This window comes from Dendrobates tinctorius, unplaced genomic scaffold, assembly GCF_039654945.1.
Source record: "Dendrobates tinctorius isolate UK_male_01 unplaced genomic scaffold, ASM3965494v1 ptg000022l, whole genome shotgun sequence".
Taxonomy (NCBI): Eukaryota; Metazoa; Chordata; class Amphibia; order Anura; family Dendrobatidae; genus Dendrobates; species Dendrobates tinctorius.
The window spans coordinates 6298987-6319497 of NW_027361690.1; the positions used below are offsets into that span (position 1 = coordinate 6298987).

The following is a 20511-nucleotide window of genomic DNA, read 5'->3' on the forward strand; positions in this document are numbered from 1 at the left end:
TTCCTTTGTATTGCACAGGTGAAGCAAATATCACCTGAGCAATACTAAGGAAGTCCTGAAAACATGATCTGTTGGTGGGCCTTATTGACTGGAGTTGGGGAACCCTGTTTTAGTTGACAGATCTTCTTGCTGGGGCCAAGTTTTCTCTATATTATCCTAGTCTGTCAACTCAGTAAGGTCTGTAAGAAGAGATGAGCAAATTTATCAACAAAGGATTAAATTTGAGTTGAATTTCCTGAAACTTGCAGTTTCACGCAAATGTGAACATTTTGTGATTCAATTCATAGTTCGCAAATAAAATTTGCTAGACACCATTACCACACTGCTAAGGAAAAGTGGGGGTTAACGTCACTTTACATTGCCTCACTGGCCTCCCAATAATTCCCTACAGCTATGCTGTTTTGTATACCGAACCAGAAGAAAAACCCGAAATTGTGGTCAAAATATAATATAAAAATAAAATATATATATATATATATATATATATAATAAAATAGTCATAAACCATATATGAGATTAAAATACCTTTATTATGTAATAGTAGTACAAATACATATAAAAAAGCAATGTGTGCTCAAAAAATATTCAAATTATATATACCTGTATAGGTTAATAAAACACAGCGTTCCTCGTTAATAAACAACCTGTAATTTATCCCTCTATATATTTGCCCTATTACAAGAGTGACATAAAGTATACGGAGCCAATCTAGGCTCAACCAAGTGTGTGTGCATAGAAACATGTGATGAGTGCAGATTGAACCAACAACAATAAGATTGAAACCAATGTAATAATATAAAGTGAAAAGTGCTTGATCCAAAAATAAGGCGGTGAAAAAGGGGGACAATAGAGGGTATATACCTTTAAGGAACGCTGCTGAATGAGCTACACAGACCCAATCTGTGTAGCTCATTCAGCAGCGTTCCTTAAAGGTATATACCCTCTATTGTCCCCCTTTTTCACCCCCTTATTTTTGGATCAAGCACTTTGCACTTTATATTATTACATTGGTTTCAATCTTATTGTTGTTGGTTCAATCTGCACTCATCACATGTTTCTATGCACACACACTTGGTTGAGCCTAGATTGGCTCCGTATACTTTATGTCACTCTTTTAATAGGGCAAATATATAGAGGGATAAATTACAGGTTGTTTATTAACGAGGAACGCTGTGTTTTATTAACCTATACAGGTATATATAATTTGAATATTTTTTGAGCACACATTGCTTTTTTATATGTATTTGTACTACTATTACTTAATAAAGGTATTTTAATCTCATATATGGTTTATGACTATTTTATTATATATATATATTTTATTTTTATATTATATTTTGACCACAATTTCGGGTTTTTCTTCTGGTTCGGTATACAAGTCTTTTCTCGAATGGTCTACCATTCCTCTATTAGCATACACTTATACACGTTGGAAATGGTAATTTATTAAATTGTAATCATTATATTATTTATTTATTATTTTTTAACGTGTTTTTGGTGGTATTGCTTATAATCAGGTTAATTGGATTTGTAGCTATGCTGTTTTATAGATTATCATACCTTGCACATTAGGGGTCACCACATGGACCAACACAGATTAGTGATTCCTAGAGGAGCACAGTTTTATGGCTGTGTCGTTTTCGATCTCTATAGTCACTGCGTGAGTCTCTCTTCTGTAAAGTGTAAGCTCTCTTTCTGTCTTCTGTAGAGTGTAATCTCTTTTGGTCTGCATGGTTATCTCTCTTTTCTGTAGCATGGAAGCCTTTACGGTCAGTGGGGTTCTCTCTCTCTCCTCTCCCCTAAGCAATTTCAAGCTTTCCAGTATTGAGATTCAAATTAACTTTTTGGAAAAAATTGTTGAGAGTGCAGAATTTGTTAAATGTAAGCACTCTTGTTTCATTTGAATCCATGAGGACATATTTTGCCCTAAATGGCTAACATGCCATCATAACTGACTTGATAATCTTACCATAAATTGCCCTACCCATTTTCAGATGCAACAGAAATGATAAAATCAATTTTAAAATTCTGTACATGTTTGTTAACAAACTCTAAGCAGTTAAATGTTCATTTCAAACCTGTCCTTCAAATCTTACTTAGTTAGCATCACCATGAGAGCTGTACTGACCACCAGGCTCCTTTATATGTCATGAATGTCCTTTGTGCATTTTTCAATATTTTGCTGTTTATGATTACATGAGAATAGTGACATTTGATCTCGGCAGGTGGCTTGGGCTGGTGATTGATACAATGAATGTCAGTTAGTGGGCATTAGCCCAGGCTATGTGCAGTGTTGAAAAAGTTAAAAAAGAATACTCGTGGGTGATGCGTTGAGACATATGGCATGCAGAAAGAAAGACATGAGAGCAATGGAGGAGCAGAACTGAGAACTGTGGCCTGAGAAAGAGAGGTATACCCATAAAGATTAAGGCCATGTCAGCAACAGCCAAGACATACTGTAACACCAATGAGAGATGTAAAGGTTCCACACCACGGATTAAAAAAATGGCCAATAAGGAAAAAGATGCTATCATTATTGAACCCTACTGACCCGGTGAGGAGGGATGATATTATTCCCTATGAAAGGGACCCAAAGATCTCCAGACCAGATGTCCCTAGTGTTGAATTGTCAGAGAGAGATCATTGTAAATTAAGTTTGGGCATTCAGCTGAACATGACCATCAAGCTTTCTACTTCATCTTGAGCGGATAATTCCTCAAATAAGAACTTTGATGAGCAATGCAACCTCCTTGTGACAAGTGTGTCAGTGTCTTCATCATCATCATCATCATGATCAATATCACAAACTCCCTGCTGCCGCTGGGGCTTTACGCTAAAACCTGATAGTCTGCTTATATTTTTTTGGACCGTATTCATGCTAATTGCCGTTTTCATAATTCCAAATGCTTTTAACAAATTATAACAAAAATGAACATGTGAAAACTTTAGGGTAAAGTGTTTTATAACTAATTATCTTCTTCCAAGTGCAATTTTTTAAAATTCAATATTTTTTGACTAGGTACCAACTTAGTGTGAGACAAAAGTTCAATACTTAATACACAACAAGGGTTATGCACATCCCAATTTCTATTAGATAAGGGCGACTACACCCAAAGGCCTTTCTTATTATGTTTAATTTTCCAATTCATAATTCCAGGTTCAGTAATCCAAAGGTGCCTATTTAACCATGTCCTCAGGTCCTGGAGGGAGAGGGTACAGCTGGACAAGAAGCGCTTTGTAGCTCAAGCTGATTATGTGACCTGTCCGGAATAGACTCATGGGACATCTGCTGTTCTGCAAATTAGAGGGCTCTTGGTCTGAAGGTCAATAGCCATTCTTCAGTAATCACCTCAACCATCCAAGCCCATAGCCCTGGAGATATCACTTAATAAGAAAAATATTTCTTCTGATGGAAAATAATTTCACAAAAGTATCAAAACCAAGTAAAAAAGAAATATGATGACTGTCCATGGTGAAGACAATTTCCAACAGAAAAACAAACATGTTATATCAGCACAAGTAGTGGCAATGATAAATATTATTATGTTGTACATTAAAAATAAAATTGTTTTTTGATATAAAAGGTGAGTAAGAACATTGTCTAACAAACTCTTATTTAGTATTGTCTTCACAGCAATTCCGTTAATAATGTCTAAAATAACAGTTTACATATCACAACCTCCTGTGCATTTACATTATCTAAGCTTTTGGTGAAGAAATACATTTCTGCTGTGTGAACAGTAAGAACCATTAGAAATTGCTTAAAGTCTGTTTGTCTGTAAATACGTGACACTGGTAATATTTTACCAAATTTGAGTTACAGCCTGAATTATACTCTAATCAGCAGTCAGCAATGGCACAACTTGAAGCTCGTGGTCTCCAATGCAAAATAGCCAACAGGGTCCCCATATATCACAGGTCTTTTCATATGGGCCAAAGAGACCTTTTGGGCCCTTTAGGCTCCAGGGTCAGGGTTCGATTCCAACCTATTATAGTCATGCCCCTGGCAGTCACAAGTTTACACACTGAAATCTCCATCATTATCTGATTGTTCAATGTCAGTACAGGGTTTCTACCTGTGATTTTTAATTCCTTTACATGTAATTTATAAAGTTGGGAATGTGCAGTACCCTGCCATAGAGAAAAATAAAATTCTTCATTCGAAATAGGAGTTTAACAAACTGTACAGGATACGTTTGTCTATTGTAAGGTTGCTGACTGTATCTGGTATTAACAGACAGAATAATCCATGCAGCTCTGGACTACAATACCAGCAGTGTCTCAGAATCAAGAAACGAAAAGTAATTATATTTATATTCAAAATCATTTCACCCTTAGGGTATGTGCACACATTCAGTATCTGCTGCAGGAAAATCTGCTAACACTGGAGTGTTGGCAAGTAAAACGCTGAGTAAAATAAGCACGTTCTGGAGTGTTTTGCTGCATTTTTCTGTGTATTTTTGATGAGTTTGTTTTCCATTAATTTGAATGGAAATAAATTGCTGCAAAAATGCTGAAAGAATTGACATGCTGCAGACTTGAAACTGTTTTAAACCTGCAAAGAAAAAAAAAAGCATATTTGCATGAGACTTCAGTATTCTCAATCACTTTACTGGTAGAAAAAAACGCATTTTGTCAAGAAAATTTGCAGGAACAAAAATGTCTTTCTTTTACAATATTTTTTGTTTTTGGCTGGTGTCTTCTTTTTCAAAGAAAACCCTCCTTACCATATGTTCAGCTGCCAGATATTTATTCCTTTCAGTATAGTCAAAAAAGCCATAAAAACACTAATGACAAAACTCTTGCTATTGTTGCTTTTTCACTCTGCCAAGGCTGACTCTGTCGGCACTCTTGCAAGTCAGATTACAAGTGTACACGTCTAATGTCATCTTCTGAGGTGAGGTTTCTTTAAACACTCTCATGCACCTACTTGCTGCCTGAGTATACAGATTGTAGTGTATGCAGTGCCATATTTAGAGTTTATGCTGCCATAGGCACTTTTAGTGCTGCCTTCCCCACTGGTGGGTATGACTAAGGCTGGAGTCACACTAGCGAGGAATACGGATGAGTGTTATGCAAGAAAAAAATCGCATAACACTTGGACCAGTATTAATCTATGGGGCAGTTCCCATCATCGTTTTTTTTCTCAGCCATATAATACCTGCGAGTGATTTCACCAATGCAAGTCAATGGGTGCGAGAAAACAAAATCGCACAGCACTCGCCCCATACTAGTGCTGTCTGATTTTTATGCACCGGTGTCCTTTGAAAAGTCGGCAATTCATGTCCGGTGTACAGTAAAATCACACTGACAGTTTAGAATAGAAAAGATACCATAGGTATATACACATAGAATACATATATATATATACTGCTCAAAAAAATAAGTGGAACACTAAACAATACAATGTATTTTCCCACGCCCCAGAGTTCAACACGGGTCAGGCTTGCAGGGAAGGCAGACTCAGTGACGTAACCGGTGCTGCGCGCCTTCACAGGCTGACCTGCGCTGAACTCTGGAGCGTTGGAAAATGCCAGTACATTTTCCCACGCTGCAGAGTTCCACACAGGTCAGCCTCTGAGGGTGCGCAGTATCAGTGACGTCACCGCTTGTCACTGAGGCAGCGCCAGCAGCATCTCATTCATTCCCCAGTGGCTTACAGCCTGGACGGACACATCTTGGCACAGTCCCGGTTGTAAACTGTATATGGCCTAGATATGGATTACTGCATGGGACACAACGGCGGACAGGTATGATATATTGTTGCTTTGTTATTTTCTGTTTTTTACAGGAGAACGAAGGTGTCGCATGGATTAGCTGTTTAATAAAGATGGCAAACTGTGTTTAGTGTTTTATTTAATTAAAAGACTTTTCTGGTTGTGTCTTTTTTTTTACCCCTAAACAACTGTAGGATTAGTAATGGATAGGTGTCTTATTGATGCCTTTCCATTACTAAGCCGGGCTTGATGTCACCTTACAATACAGAGGTGACATTAACCCCTCAACTACTACCCCACTTTGCCACCACTACAGGGCAAGTGGGAAGAGAGAGGCTAAGTGCCAAAATTGGTGCATCTTACAGATGCACAATTTCTGCGGCAGCTGAGAGCTGGTGTTTGTAGAAAGGGGAGGCCAATATCCATGGCCCCTTCCTAGGCTATGAATATCAGCCCACAACTGTCTGCATAGCCTTTTCTGGTTATTAATTATAGGGGGACCCATCGTCATTTTTGGGGGGTCCCCTATTTTAATAGCCAGTAAAGGCTAAATATACAGCTGTGGGCTGATATTCACAGCCTGGGAAGATCCATGGGTATTAACCCCTTTCCAGGCTATAAACTTCGGCCCCCAGTCGCTGGCTTTCCCTGTCTAATTTGGAAAATGGCATGGGAGCCCACGCCATTTTTTCCAAAAAATAATGTTTTATTAATTCAATACATTAACAGTAAGATGCACACATACTATAATAATTTTATTTGTCACACACATCTACTGTATATATCTACCTATTCTGTGTGCATGTACTGTATGGAATCCATCTATTCTATCATTTTCTTCTATCTTTCTGTGCAATATAAATACATATATATGCGTGTGTGACTGTGTATATATATATATATATATATATATATATATATATATATATATATATATATATATATATATATATATATATATATATAGTGCTGTGCAAATTTATTGGGACAAAGCATTTTTTTTAAGTAAATTCGTAAGTTGGTTACCAGTCAGTGATTCAAACCAGCTTTAACTGCTTTGAACAGGCACTCACACCTGTTCAAAGCAGTTAAAAGTGGTTTGAATCACTGACTGGTAACCAATAGAGTTGAGCGAAACGGGTCGAAAAAATTCAAAAGTCGCCGACTTTTGGCAAAGTCGGGTTTCATGAAACGAAACCCGACCCTAGGATGAGGTCGGCCACGAGGTCGGCGACTTGCGCGCCAAAGTCGCGTTTCAAAAGTTTGTTTTGCGCTCTTTTTCAGCCAATCAGGATCCACGGACACTGTGGGCAACGTGATGACATAGGCACGGGTCACCACCATCTTTCAGAAGGGCATGCAAGTGATTGGCTTGCTTTGGTGGGCGTCACAGGGGGTATAAAAGGGCGTGCACGCCGACCGCCATCTTACTTCTGCCGATCTTAGTATAGGGAGAGGTTGCTGCTGATTCTGTAGGGAGAGCGTTAGGCAGGGAAGAAGACAAAAAAACTGCTTCTGCTGCTAGCGATTTGGCCTGCACAACACACCAGTCACTGTGTGTGCAGTGCAAGGGGAGGCTATATAGTGGTGTATCAGTGGTGTTGGTTGTTGGGATGCCTTCTAAGGCTTCCTGACATTCCTGCATTGCTGTTTACCCACTGCTCCGCAAACTGCTTTTTTAAAAGCATTCCCAATTTTTTTTTTTTGTCCTGCTGAGAAGAAAAAAAAACTGCTTCTGCTGCTAGCAATTTGGCCTGCACAACACACCAGTCACTGTGTGTGCAGTGCAAGGGGAGGCTACATAGTGGTGTATCAGTGGTGTTGGTTGTTGGGCTGCCTTCTAAGGCTTCCTGACATTCCTGCATTGCTGTTTACCCACTGCTCCGCAAACTGCTTTATTAAAAGCAATCCAATCTCCCTTATCCTCTAGTCACTTTTGTCACAGCTGTGCCATCGAGCCTGGCTGTCACATAGCGCTCAGATATTCATTGGGCCTCACACAATCCAAAAGTGTCCAGTGTCCAAAAGTGTGTGCAGAGATTCAAAATCTCCCTTATCCTCTAGTCACTTTTGTCACAGCTGTGCCATCGAGCCTGTCACATAGCGCTCAGATATCAGTGGGCCTCACAAAATCCAAAAGTGTCCACTGTCCACAAGTGTGTGCAGAAATTCAAAATCTCCCTTATCCTCTAGTCACTTTTGTCACAGCTGTGCCATCGAGCCTGTCACATAGCGCTCAGATATCAGTGGGCCTCACACAATCCAAAAGTGTCCAGTGTCCAAAAGTGTGTGCAGAGATTCAAAATCTCCCTTATCCTCAAGTCACTTTTGTCACAGCTGTGCCATCGAGCCTGTCACATAGCGCTCAGATATCAGTGGGCCTCACACAATCCAAAAGTGTCCAGTGTCGAAAAAAGTGTGTGCAGAAATTCAAAATCTCCCTTATCCTCTAGTCACTTTTGTCACAGCTGTGCCATCGAGCCTGTCACATAGCGCTCAGATATCAGTGGGCCTCACACAATCCAAAAGTGTCCAGTGTCCAAAAGTGTGTGCAGAGATTCAAAATCTCCCTTATCCTCTAGTCACTTTTGTCACAGCTGTGCCATCGAGCCTGTCACATAGCGCTTAGATATTCATTGGGCCTCACACAATCCAAAAGTGTCCAGTGTCCAAAAGTGTGTGCAGAGATTCAAAATCTCCCTTATCCTCTAGTCACTTTTGTCACAGCTGTGCCATCGAGCCTGTCACATAGCGCTCAGATATCAGTGGGCCTCACACAATCCAAAAGTGTCCACTGTCCACTAGTGTGTGCAGAAATTCAAAATCTCCCTTATCCTCTAGTCACTTTTGTCACAGCTGTGCCATCGAGCCTGTCACATAGCGCTCAGATATTCATTGGGCCTCACACAATCCTAAAGTGTCCAGTGTCCAAAAGTGTGTGCAGAGATTCAAAATCTCCCTTATCCTCTAGTCACTTTTGTCACAGCTGTGCCATCGAGCCTGTCACATAGCGCTCAGATATCAGTGGGCCTCACACAATCCAAAAGTGTCCAGTGTCCAAAAGTGTGTGCAGAAATTCAAAATCTCCCTTATCCTCTAGTCACTTTTGTCACAGCTGTGCCATCGAGCCTGTCACATAGCGCTCAGATATCAGTGGGCCTCACACAATCCAAAAGTGTCCAGTGTCCAAAAGTGTGTGCAGAGATTCAAAATCTCCCTTATCCTCTAGTCACTTTTGTCACAGCTGTGCCATCGAGCCTGTCACATAGCGCTCAGATATCAGTGGGCCTCACACAATCCAAAAGTGTCCACTGTCCACAAGTGTGTGCAGAAATTCAAAATCTCCCTTATCCTCTAGTCACTTTTGTCACAGCTGTGCCATCGAGCCTGTCACATAGCGCTCAGATATTCATTGGGCCTCACACAATCCAAAAGTGTCCAGTGTCCAAAAGTGTGTGCAGAGATTCAAAATCTCCCTTATCCTCTAGTCACTTTTGTCACAGCTGTGCCATCGAGCCTGTCACATAGCGCTCAGATATCAGTGGGCCTCACACAATCCAAAAGTGTCCAGTGTCCAAAAGTGTGTTCAGAAATTCAAAATCTCCCTTATCCTCTAGTCACTTTTGTCACAGCTGTGCCATCGAGCCTGTCACATAGCGCTCAGATATCAGTGGGCCTCACACAATCCAAAAGTGTCCAGTGTCCAAAAGTTTGTGCAGAGATTCAAAATCTCCCTTATCCTCTAGTCACTTTTGTCACACCTGTGCCATCGAGCCTGTCACATAGCGCTTAGATATTCATTGGGCCTCACACAATCCAAAAGTGTCCAGTGTCCAAAAGTGTGTGCAGAGATTCAAAATCTCCCTTATCCTCTAGTCACTTTTGTCACAGCTGTGCCATCGAGCCTGTCACATAGCGCTTAGATATTCATTGGGCCTCACACAATCCAAAAGTGTCCAGTGTCCAAAAGTGTGTGCAGAGATTCAAAATCTCCCTTATCCTCTAGTCACTTTTGTCACAGCTGTGCCATCGAGCCTGTCACATAGCGCTCAGATATCAGTGGGCCTCACACAATCCAAAAGTGTCCAGTGTCCAAAAGTGTGTGCAGAAATTCAAAATCTCCCTTATCCTCTAGTCACGTTTGTCACAGCTGTGCCATCGAGCCTGTCACATAGCGCTCAGATATCAGTGGGCCTCACACAATCCAAAAGTGTCCAGTGTCCAAAAGTGTGTGCAGAGATTCAAAATCTCCCTTATCCTCTAGTCACTTTTGTCACAGCTGTGCCATCGAGCCTGTCACATAGCGCTCAGATATCAGTGGGCCTCACACAATCCAAAAGTGTCCACTGTCCACAAGTGTGTGCAGAAATTCAAAATCTCCCTTATCCTCTAGTCACTTTTGTCACAGCTGTGCCATCGAGCCTGTCACATAGCGCTCAGATATTCATTGGGCCTCACACAATCCAAAAGTGTCCAGTGTCCAAAAGTGTGTGCAGAGATTCAAAATCTCCCTTATCCTCTAGTCACTTTTGTCACAGCTGTGCCATCGAGCCTGTCACATAGAGCTCAGATATCAGTGGGCCTCACACAATCCAAAAGTGTCCAGTGTCCAAAAGTGTGTTCAGAAATTCAAAATCTCCCTTATCCTCTAGTCACTTTTGTCACAGCTGTGCCATCGAGCCTGTCACATAGCGCTCAGATATCAGTGGGCCTCACACAATCCAAAAGTGTCCAGTGTCCAAAAGTGTGTGCAGAGATTCAAAATCTCCCTTATCCTCTAGTCACTTTTGTCACAGCTGTGCCATCGAGCCTGTCACATAGCGCTCAGATATCAGTGGGCCTCACACAATCCAAAAGTGTCCAGTGTCCAAAAGTGTGTGCAGAAATTCAAAATCTCCCTTATCCTCTAGTCACTTTTGTCACAGCTGTGCCATTGAGCCTGTCACATAGCGCTCAGATATCAGTGGGCCTCACACAATCCAAAAGTGTCCAGTGTCCAAAAGTGTGTGCAGAGATTCAAAATCTCCCTTATCCTCTAGTCACTTTTGTCACAGCTGTGCCATCGAGCCTGTCACATAGCGCTCAGATATTCATTGGGCCTCACACAATCCTAAAGTGTCCAGTGTCCAAAAGTGTGTGCAGAGATTTAAAATCTCCCTTATCCTCTAGTCACTTTTGTCACAGCTGTGCCATCGAGCCTGTCACATAGCGCTCAGATATTCATTGGGCCTCACACAATCCAAAAGTGTCCAGTGTCCAAAAGTGTGTGCAGAGATTCAAAATCTCCCTTATCCTCTAGTCACTTTTGTCACAGCTGTGTCGTCGAGCCTGTCACATAGCGCTCAGATATTCATTGGGCCTCACACAATCCAAAAGTGTCCAGTGTCCAAAAGTGTGTGCAGAGATTCAAAATCTCCCTTATCCTCTAGTCACTTTTGTCACAGCTGTGCCATCGAGCCTGTCACATAGCGCTCAGATATCAGTGGGCCTCACACAATCCAAAAGTGTCCACTGTCCACAAGTGTGTGCAGAAATTCAAAATCTCCCTTATCCTCTAGTCACTTTTGTCACAGCTGTGCCATCGAGCCTGTCACATAGCGCTCAGATATCAGTGGGCCTCACACAATCCAAAAGTGTCCAGTGTCCAAAAGTGTGTGCAGAGATTCAAAATCTCCCTTATCCTCTAGTCACTTTTGTCACTGCTGTGCCATCGAGCCTGTCACATAGCGCTCAGATATTCATTGGGCCTCACACAATCCAAAAGTGTCCAGTGTCCAAAAGTGTGTGCAGAGATTCAAAATCTCCCTTATCCTCTAGTCACTTTTGTCACAGCTGTGCCATCGAGCCTGTCACATAGCGCTCAGATATCAGTGGGCCTCACACAATCCAAAAGTGTCCAGTGTCCAAAAGTGTGTGCAGAAATTCAAAATCTCCCTTATCCTCTAGTCACTTTTGTCACAGCTGTGCCATCGAGCCTGTCACATAGCGCTCAGATATCAGTGGGCCTCACACAATCCAAAAGTGTCCAGTGTCCAAAAGTGTGTGCAGAGATTCAAAATCTCCCTTATCCTCTAGTCACTTTTGTCACAGCTGTGCCATCGAGCCTGTCACATAGCGCTCAGATATTCATTGGGCCTCACACAATCCAAAAGTGTCCAGTGTCCAAAAGTGTGTGCAGAGATTCAAAATCTCCCTTATCCTCTAGTCACTTTTGTCACAGCTGTGCCATCGAGCCTGTCACATAGCGCTCAGATATTCATTGGGCCTCACACAATCCAAAAGTGTCCAGTGTCCAAAAGTGTGTGCAGAAATTCAAAATCTCCCTTATCCTCTAGTCACTTTTGTCACAGCTGTGCCATTGAGCCTGTCACATAGCGCTCAGATATCAGTGGGCCTCACACAATCCAAAAGTGTCCAGTGTCCAAAAGTGTGTGCAGAAATTCAAAATCTCCCCTGTCCCATAGACACCTTGTACCTTGTTTTACATTACTATATAGTTTGTTGGATTTTGTCTACATTTCTACCAAAAATGAGGAAGGCTGGTGGAAGAGGCCGTGGAATTGGGCGGGGGTTGGCAGCTGGTAATGATGGTGTTGGTGGTGGATCTGATGGTAGTGGCAAGAGCAAAATAGGACCGAATGCAGGAGGTGCTGACCCTGCGTCATCGTCTGGCTACATAAGGCCTCGAACGCTTAGTTTTCTAGGAGCTGGCAAACCGCTTTTAAAGCCAGAGCATCAGGAAAAAGTTTGGTCTTACATTGCTGACTCAGCCTCCAGCTCTATCGCCTCCTCTTCTTCAGTTGTAAAAAGTAAAAGCACTGAGTCGTCATTGGAGGCTCATGTTCATGAACCACACCTTTCCTTGTGTCCTTCACCCCAACCAAGATTGAAGGATGACGCAGGCCATACTACTGATTACTCCATGGAGCTGTTTTCACATACCATGCCTGGATTATCAAGTGAAATGGTGAATTACCCAGGCCAAGATGAATCTGACATGGAGTGCACTGATGAACAGCCCCTGATGGATGATTCTGCTGGTACATTCACTCAGAGCACTACATTGTCCTCGCAGTGTACAGAGCCAGATTCTGACCCTGATGAGACTCAGGTGCCCCTTCCCGCACACTATACCACCATACACGGTGACACAGAGGAAGGTGCACATGACATAGAAGAGGAGGTGATGGATGACCCAGTTGTTGACCCAGATTGGCATCCATTGGGGGAAGAGGGTGCTGCTTCCAATAGCTCAGATGAGGAGCATCCACAGCAGACATCGACATCGCAACAGCTGTTATCTGGCAGGCCCGGAGCACTCCAAAGACAGGTTCCAAACATGAAAAGAGTTGCTGGACAGCTTGTCCAGAGGGTCAAAAGATCACAGCGTGCTAGGCCGCAAAATGTCTGCCAAAGTAGGAAGAGTGCAGTGTGGCACTTTTTTGAACAAAATCCTCATGATCAGGCCAAGGTTATCTGTAAGAAGTGCGCAAAGACCTTTAGCCGAGGGAAAAATCTGAAAAATTTGAATACCAGTTGCATGCTTAGACATTTAACCAGCATGCACTTGCAAGCGTGGACACAACACCAAACCTCAAGTGCCACATGTGCAACTGATCACAACGAAGGTAGTCAGCAACGCTACATTGTTTCCCCCACTGTAAGCCCACCGGTTAGCACAGCAGCAAATGTTGAGGTGTCGTTGCAAGACCACAGCAGTCAGGGAATCCCACTGTTATATCAACGAAAGACTGATTCTAGGCCATCAGAAAGAACACCAACTCCATCACCATCATCAACCCTCTCTCAGTCCGCCCTGTCCACCGCTACTTCCACCATATGCAGCTCTCAAGTCCAGCTCACCCTCCCAGACACTATGAGTAGGTCAAGAAAGTACTCAGTCTCTCATCCGCGTACACTGGGTTTGAACGCCCACATTGCCAAACTAATCTCGTTTGAGATGATGCCCTTTCGGTTGGTGGAAAGCACAGCTTTCCGCGAACTCATGACCTATGCAGTACCACGCTATGACCTACCCAGTCGCCACTTCTTCTCTCGCAAAGCCATCCCAGCCCTCCACCATCATGTGAAAGACCGCATTGTCCATGCACTCAAGCAGTCAGTGAGCGGAAAGGTGCACCTCACAACTGATGCATGGTCCAGTCGGCATGGCCAGGGCCGTTACGTGTCCATCACTGCGCACTGGGTTAATGTGGTGGATGCAGGGTCCACAGGGGACAGCGGTGGTGGGACAGTGCTGCCTAGCCCACAGTATAGGAAACAGTTGGCTGTAGGCGTTCGACCCTCCTCCTCCTCCTCCTCCAGAAGCGAAAGCTCATCCACAGAGCGCAGTCGTACGAGCACTCCATCTGCAGCTGCCACTGTTGCACACAATGTGTCCCCCTATCGAGCAGCTAGTGGAAAGCGTCAGCAGGCTGTGTTGCAGATGATGTGTTTGGGCGACAGACACACCGCCGAGGTGCTGGCCGAGTACTTGAAGCGACAAACTGAGTCATGGCTGGGCAGTGTACATCTTGAGGCAGGCAAGGTAGTTAGTGATAACGGCCGTAATTTTGTGGCAGCCATAGCCCTTTCAAAACTCAGCCACATACCTTGCTTGGCTCACACCTTGAACCTGGTGGTGCAGTGCTTCCTCAAAAATTATCCGGAGTTAACAGCCCTGCTCCAGAAGGTGCGAAGACTGTGCGCGCACATCCGCCGGTCGCCTGTACACTCCGTTCGTATGCAGAAGCTGCAGCGATTGCTCCACCTTCCCAACCACCGCCTCATTATCGACATTGCAACAAGGTGGAACTCCACCCTGCACATGGTGGAGCGGCTGTGCGAGCAGAGGCAGGCCATAATGCATTTGTGGGAGGATACACGGCCAGGCACTTTGAGAGCAGACATGGAGTTGACAGGTGTGCAGTGGTCAAAGCTGAAAGACCTTTGTAAAGTCCTTCAGTGTTTTGAGGAATGCACACGGCTGGTAAGCGCAGACGACGCCATCCTAAGCATGAGCATCCCAATTATGCGTCTGCTCATGCAAACTTTGACGCACCTTAAGGAGCAGGCGTCTGCAGCCAATGTTGATGAGGAGGAAGAGGAGGAGGGAATCCTTGATGACATTCAGCCATTGTCTGCTCAGGGACCTCTCCTGGACGAGGTGGAGGAAGAAGAGGAGGAGGAGGAGGATGATGGGGATGATTACTTAGGGAAGGAGGATGCATCTCGTGGGGCAAGTGAAAATGTTGGTGTGGCAAGGTCTGGTACAGGGTTTGTGCGTGACTGGAGGGATGTGGATTTGCCAGAAAGTGCTCCTCCAACCAGCACTCGCAGTGCATCATTGACACCGGGAACATTGGCCCACATGTCAGATTATGCCTTGTGGATCCTAAAAAGGGACCCCCGCATTGCCAAAATGATGAACGATGACGACTACTGGTTGGCCAGCATCCTGGATCCGCGCTATAAAGGCAAATTACAAAACATCATGCCACAGGAGAACCTTGACCTAATATTGGCTAATAAACAAGCAACTCTGGTAAATCGGTTGCTTGAGGCATTCCCAGCACACAGCAGCGGTGATGGTTCTCACACGAGCCGTACGGGCCGGGGGCAGCTTGGCAGAGGTGTTCGTGGTGCACACAGCAGAAGTGGCGTTGGAGACAGGGGTTTCATGACAATGTTGTGGACTGATTTTTCAAATACCACTCACACAACTGGTAATACTGCATCGATGGAAAGTGACAGGAGACAGCAGTTGTCAACTATGGTTACAAACTACTTTTCCTCCCATATCGATGTTCTCCCACACAGGTCATTCCCCTTTGACTATTGGGCCGCTAAACTGGACACCTGGCCTGAATTGGCACAATATGCCTTACAGGAGCTTGCTTGCCCAGCTGCAAGTGTGCTATCGGAAAGAGTCTTCAGTGCAGCTGGATCAATCCTGACAGAAAAAAGGACCCGTCTGTCAACCCAAAATGTGGATGATCTAACCTTCATTAAAATGAACCACGCATGGGTTTCCAAGGATTTTGTCCCACCTTCGCCTGATGACACATAGGGTGACAGAAAAATGGCTTGCTTTGGTCCACCTCTTCCTGGTACTTCACCTATTTCGCCTTTTGCATCAGCTGAATGTCCAACATCAACATATGCCACTTTCTAAAACTCCCTAACTGTGCTGCCTCCCCCCCATGGCCGGGGTCACCACCTACCGCACGACACCGTGCGAGTGCCGTTGCCCTGGACAGGTGGGTAGGCCGACTCTTGGGCGCGGGCACTGGCACTGGCACAGGGTCCCTCATAGTGCAATCAAGTGTCTCTGACGGTGGTGGTGCACACCCGCCGTCAGACACACCGCTGTACTATGAGGGGCCCAGTGCCAGTACCGACGCCCACGAGTGGGCCCCCCTTGCTTGGGCAGGGCCCCAGCATTTGCAATCTTTACCTCTCCCTGCTCCTCCACTGTGTAATCTGGGCCGTCAAATCCATACTGTGCCTGACACCGTCTGAGCCTGCCTCCTGAGACATATATTTTGAATGTGTATGCTATCCATACATGTTATCCAGGGATACGGTACCCTTTCTAACCTTTGTGCAATCACGTGCAATCCATACTGGGCCTAACACCGTCTGAGCCTGCCTCATGCTGTATAGACATATATTTTGAATGTGTACGCTATCCATACAATGTTATCCAGGGATACGGTACCCTTTCTAACCTTTGTGCAATCACGTGCAATCCATACTGGGCCTAACACCGTCTGAGCCTGCCTCCTGAGACATATATTTTGAATGTGTACACTATCCATACATGTTATCCAGGGATACGGTATCCTTTCTAACCTTTGTGCAATCACGTGCAATCCATACTGGGCCTAACACCGTCTGAGCCTGCCTCATGCTGTATAGACATATATTTTGAATGTGTACGCTATCCATACATGTTATCCAATGATACGGTACCCTTTCTAACCTTTGTGCAATCACGTGCAATCCATACTGGGCCTAACACCGTCTGAGCCTGCCTCCTGAGACATATATTTTGAATGTGTACGCTATCCATACATGTTATCCAGGGATACGGTACCCTTTCTAACCTTTGTGCAATCACGTGCAATCCATACTGGGTCTAACACCGTCTGAGCCTGCCTCATGCTGTATAGACATATATTTTGAATGTGTACGCTATCCATACATGTTATCCAGGGATACGGTACCCTTTCTAACCTTTGTGCAATCACGTGCAATCCATACTGGGCCTAACACCGTCTGAGCCTGCCTCCTGAGACATATATTTTGAATGTGTACGCTATCCATACATGTTATCCAGGGATACGGTACCCTTTCTAACCTTTGTGCAATCACGTGCAATCCATACTGGGCCTAACACCGTCTGAGCCTGCCTCCTGAGACATATATTTTGAATGTGTACGCTATCCATACATGTTATCTGGGGATACGGTACCCTTTCTCACCTTTGTGCAATCACGTGTAATCCATACTGGGCGTGAGAATGGCTGGCGAGCTGTTAAGCAAGCTACAGCACCTCTCCAGACTAGTACAGGGATTCCCTAGCGAGGAGACTTATTTGATTGTTTTCAATGTTGGGACAGCAATTTTTGGGGAGCACTATACTCTGGAGAATGATAGATGGGGCCCACCATACACTGGAACATTCCAAAGGTGGACATCAGACACTGGAGCAGCATTTACAGGGCCCATTATACACTAGAGCATTAGAAATGGGGCCCATTATGTTTGGAGCATTATTTGGGCCCATAAGACAGTGGAGCTTCATCCATGGGGACCAACATATACTGTAGCATTATGTGAAGCTCATCATATACTGTTTCAAACATTATATGGGACCAATGATTCTGTATGGAGAAATAGATGGGCCTCGTCATGAGATGTAAAAAGTGAGGTATTTTTCATTGTACTATACCGCTATTTCTCTGCCGTATCGGAGCATGATGAGTTGTGGTATGTGTTAAAGGGGTGCTCTTTCGCCCAGGGCACATGAAAACCTGCAGCCAGCCCTCCCCCCCCACAACTTTAGCCAAATAACCCCCATTTTTCAGTGCGTAACTTGTATTATGAAGTTAATTAAGGTTGACAAGCTTAAGAAAGAAGAATTGATGCTTTTGGCATTCAAATGGGCACTGTAGGTGTGTTTCCTGTCCTCCTCTCACTGCCGACTTTTATTCCCCATTGACTTACATTGGGTTTCGTGTTTCGGGACGACCCCAACTTTTCCCTATAATCGGACGATCTTGCTCGACACGAAACGAAACGCGACCCTAAAAAACCAAAAGTCGCTCAACTCTAGTAACCAACTTACGATTTTGCTTAAAAAAATGCTTTGTCCCAATTAATTTGCACAGCACTATATAATGTTTTGAAGAATGTTTGGTTTTAAAACTATGTGTATTACTATGCAATTTTAACATGAGCTTTTACATACAGAGAACTGCATGTATGTAAAAGTTCATGTTAAAATCGCATTGCATACCGATGTCATACGGATACTAGATGCGAGGAAATCGCATCATCGCATTGCATACGGATTACTCACGGATGACCATACGGAGAACACTCGTGCGATTCTCGGCCGTCAAAATCAGACTGATTTTTTATATGTTAAGTGTGACTCCAGCCTAATGCAGACACTGTTAGCAGTGACTTAGGCTACTTTCACATCAGTGATTTTTGCCATTCGCGGCAGATCCCGCAGTTTTTCCGAATCTGCCGGGTAACGGATCACTTACCGCAACACTGCGTTCGGCCTCATTCATTCCCTATGGGACTTGCGGACATGTGCGGCACTTGCAGTTTTGCCGCGATCCGGTAAATGCGGTACTTGCAGCAATGGAAAAAAAAACACTGCTAGCAGTGTTTTTTTGTCTCACCACAAGTGCAAAACCTCAAGTGCCGCACATGTCCGCAAGTAGTCATCACAACCTGTCCCTAGTGACTCAACCACAGGGCATGCTGGGATTCTCAGTCCCTACAGTATCAACCACAGGGCATGCTGGGATTTTTAGTCCTACAACATCCCTTTAATTAGAATGACAGGACATGTTGTAACCTGTAGTTATCCTGCAGCTACAGAATAAAAGGCAGTGCGTGAAGTGACAAGTTCCCCTTACACAAAGACTGTTTGGGAATGCTGGAACTTATGGTTCAACAGCAGCTCAAGAATCAGAAAAACAAGACATGCTGGAACGTGTACAGGGGTGGACACATACTGCAGAGACCCCCTTATAGTGATCAGGACATGGTTAATGTCCTGCTTCAGCGATGTCCCTCTCGCCACCTCCCCCCTCTGTTCATATCCTCATGTCAGCAGCACTGCACAGGCAGCAGCAGAGAGAATCACTGCGTGAGGCTCTGTGTGATGCTCCTTCCCTCCCCGCAGACAGCATCATCAACACTAACAGGTGAGGACAGGGCCCCTCTCAGCATAATCTTGTGTAGTCTGCAGCAGAGCGGGCCCGGCCTCTCCTGCTAGCGCTGAAGCTGCCACCGGCTCTGTGATCAATTATGCATCATGATTACTTCTGCCGGGGCCCCCTCCTGCTCAGGGCCCCGGTGCAGCTGCACCGACAGTATGTCCGCCCTATAGTACTACATAGCCGTAGTAAGGTGAGGACACGCTGAGGCCTCTACAGAGTAACTGTGTGATTGGACAGGTGAGTCTGGCCTCACATGCTGGGACTGTAGTTCTACATCAAGCACTGTAAAACTGACCTGGACACAACAATCTGCACCATCCTCCCCCGCAGCTGCTCCGACACTCAGGCAGAAGCTGAACTTGGCGCCACAGTGAGAGGGGGGCGTGGTCTGCAGTGTGATGTGTTTCCTCTTCTGGCTCCATGTGCAGTACACGTGACAGCGCAGGATCCGAGAGCCCCGCAGCATGCCGGAAGACGTAGGTGGGCGGGCCCCGGACTATAAAAAAAAGCAACCTTGCTCAGGTGCCTCCCCCATGACATCCTCCCGCCCTAGGCACATGCCCTCAAGTGCCTAGTGACAAATATGGCCCTGAGTGTATGCACATTTGAGAAGCTAACCACTTGACAAGCCCAGCTTTGCCATTATTGGTCTCTGATCTGAGTCTACACAGAAATCACAGGGTCCCTAAACAGAAGTTCTAATTGGCCCCCCTTAGAAAAAAGAAAATATTCGGCAAGATCACAACAAGAGCATAACTCACAACATTATAAGAGCTACCAAGCAATTTTCCTCCTATTAAAACCACTTAGTGTTCCCCCGCAATAAGATACCTCTTTCATGGTGCCCATAAAGTATGATGCTAACAAAGGTGCCCCCAAACACAATAAGATACTTCCACAGTACTCTTCACACACACAGTATGATGATCCTACAGTACCCCCTCACAAAGTATAATTTCCCTCAGTGACCTCAATATAACATGATGCCTCCACAATGACCTCAACATATCCCCAACATTCACACAGCCCTGCAAACAGTGCAATGGATCCCCACATAGCCTTGCAAACAGTATAATGGACCCCACACAGCCCTACAAACAGTGTAATAGCCACTCACGTAGTCTTGCAAACAGTATCGTGGCCGCCACATAGCCCTCCAAACAGTATAATGCCCCCCCGCGTAGCCTTACAAACAGTATAATGGCCCCCACATAGCCCTGAACAGTATATTGGCCACCACATTGCCTTGCAAATAGTATAATGTTTTCCCACAGAGCAATGAAAACAGTGTAACGGCTCCCAAATGGCCCTGAAAACAGTACAATGGC

The 20511-nt window shown here is 44.6% G+C and overlaps 1 long non-coding RNA gene across 1 annotated transcript; it reads right to left on the reverse strand.

The window, feature by feature from the left end:
• Positions 1-2944: 2944 nt before the first annotated feature.
• LOC141083941 (uncharacterized) lies at positions 2945-19630 on the reverse strand. Its single transcript, XR_012230856.1, has 2 exons — positions 19479-19630; positions 2945-4555 (listed from the first exon to the last, which is right to left on the reverse strand). It is a non-coding gene; the product is annotated as an uncharacterized lncRNA (long non-coding RNA).
• Positions 19631-20511: the final 881 nt, after the last annotated feature.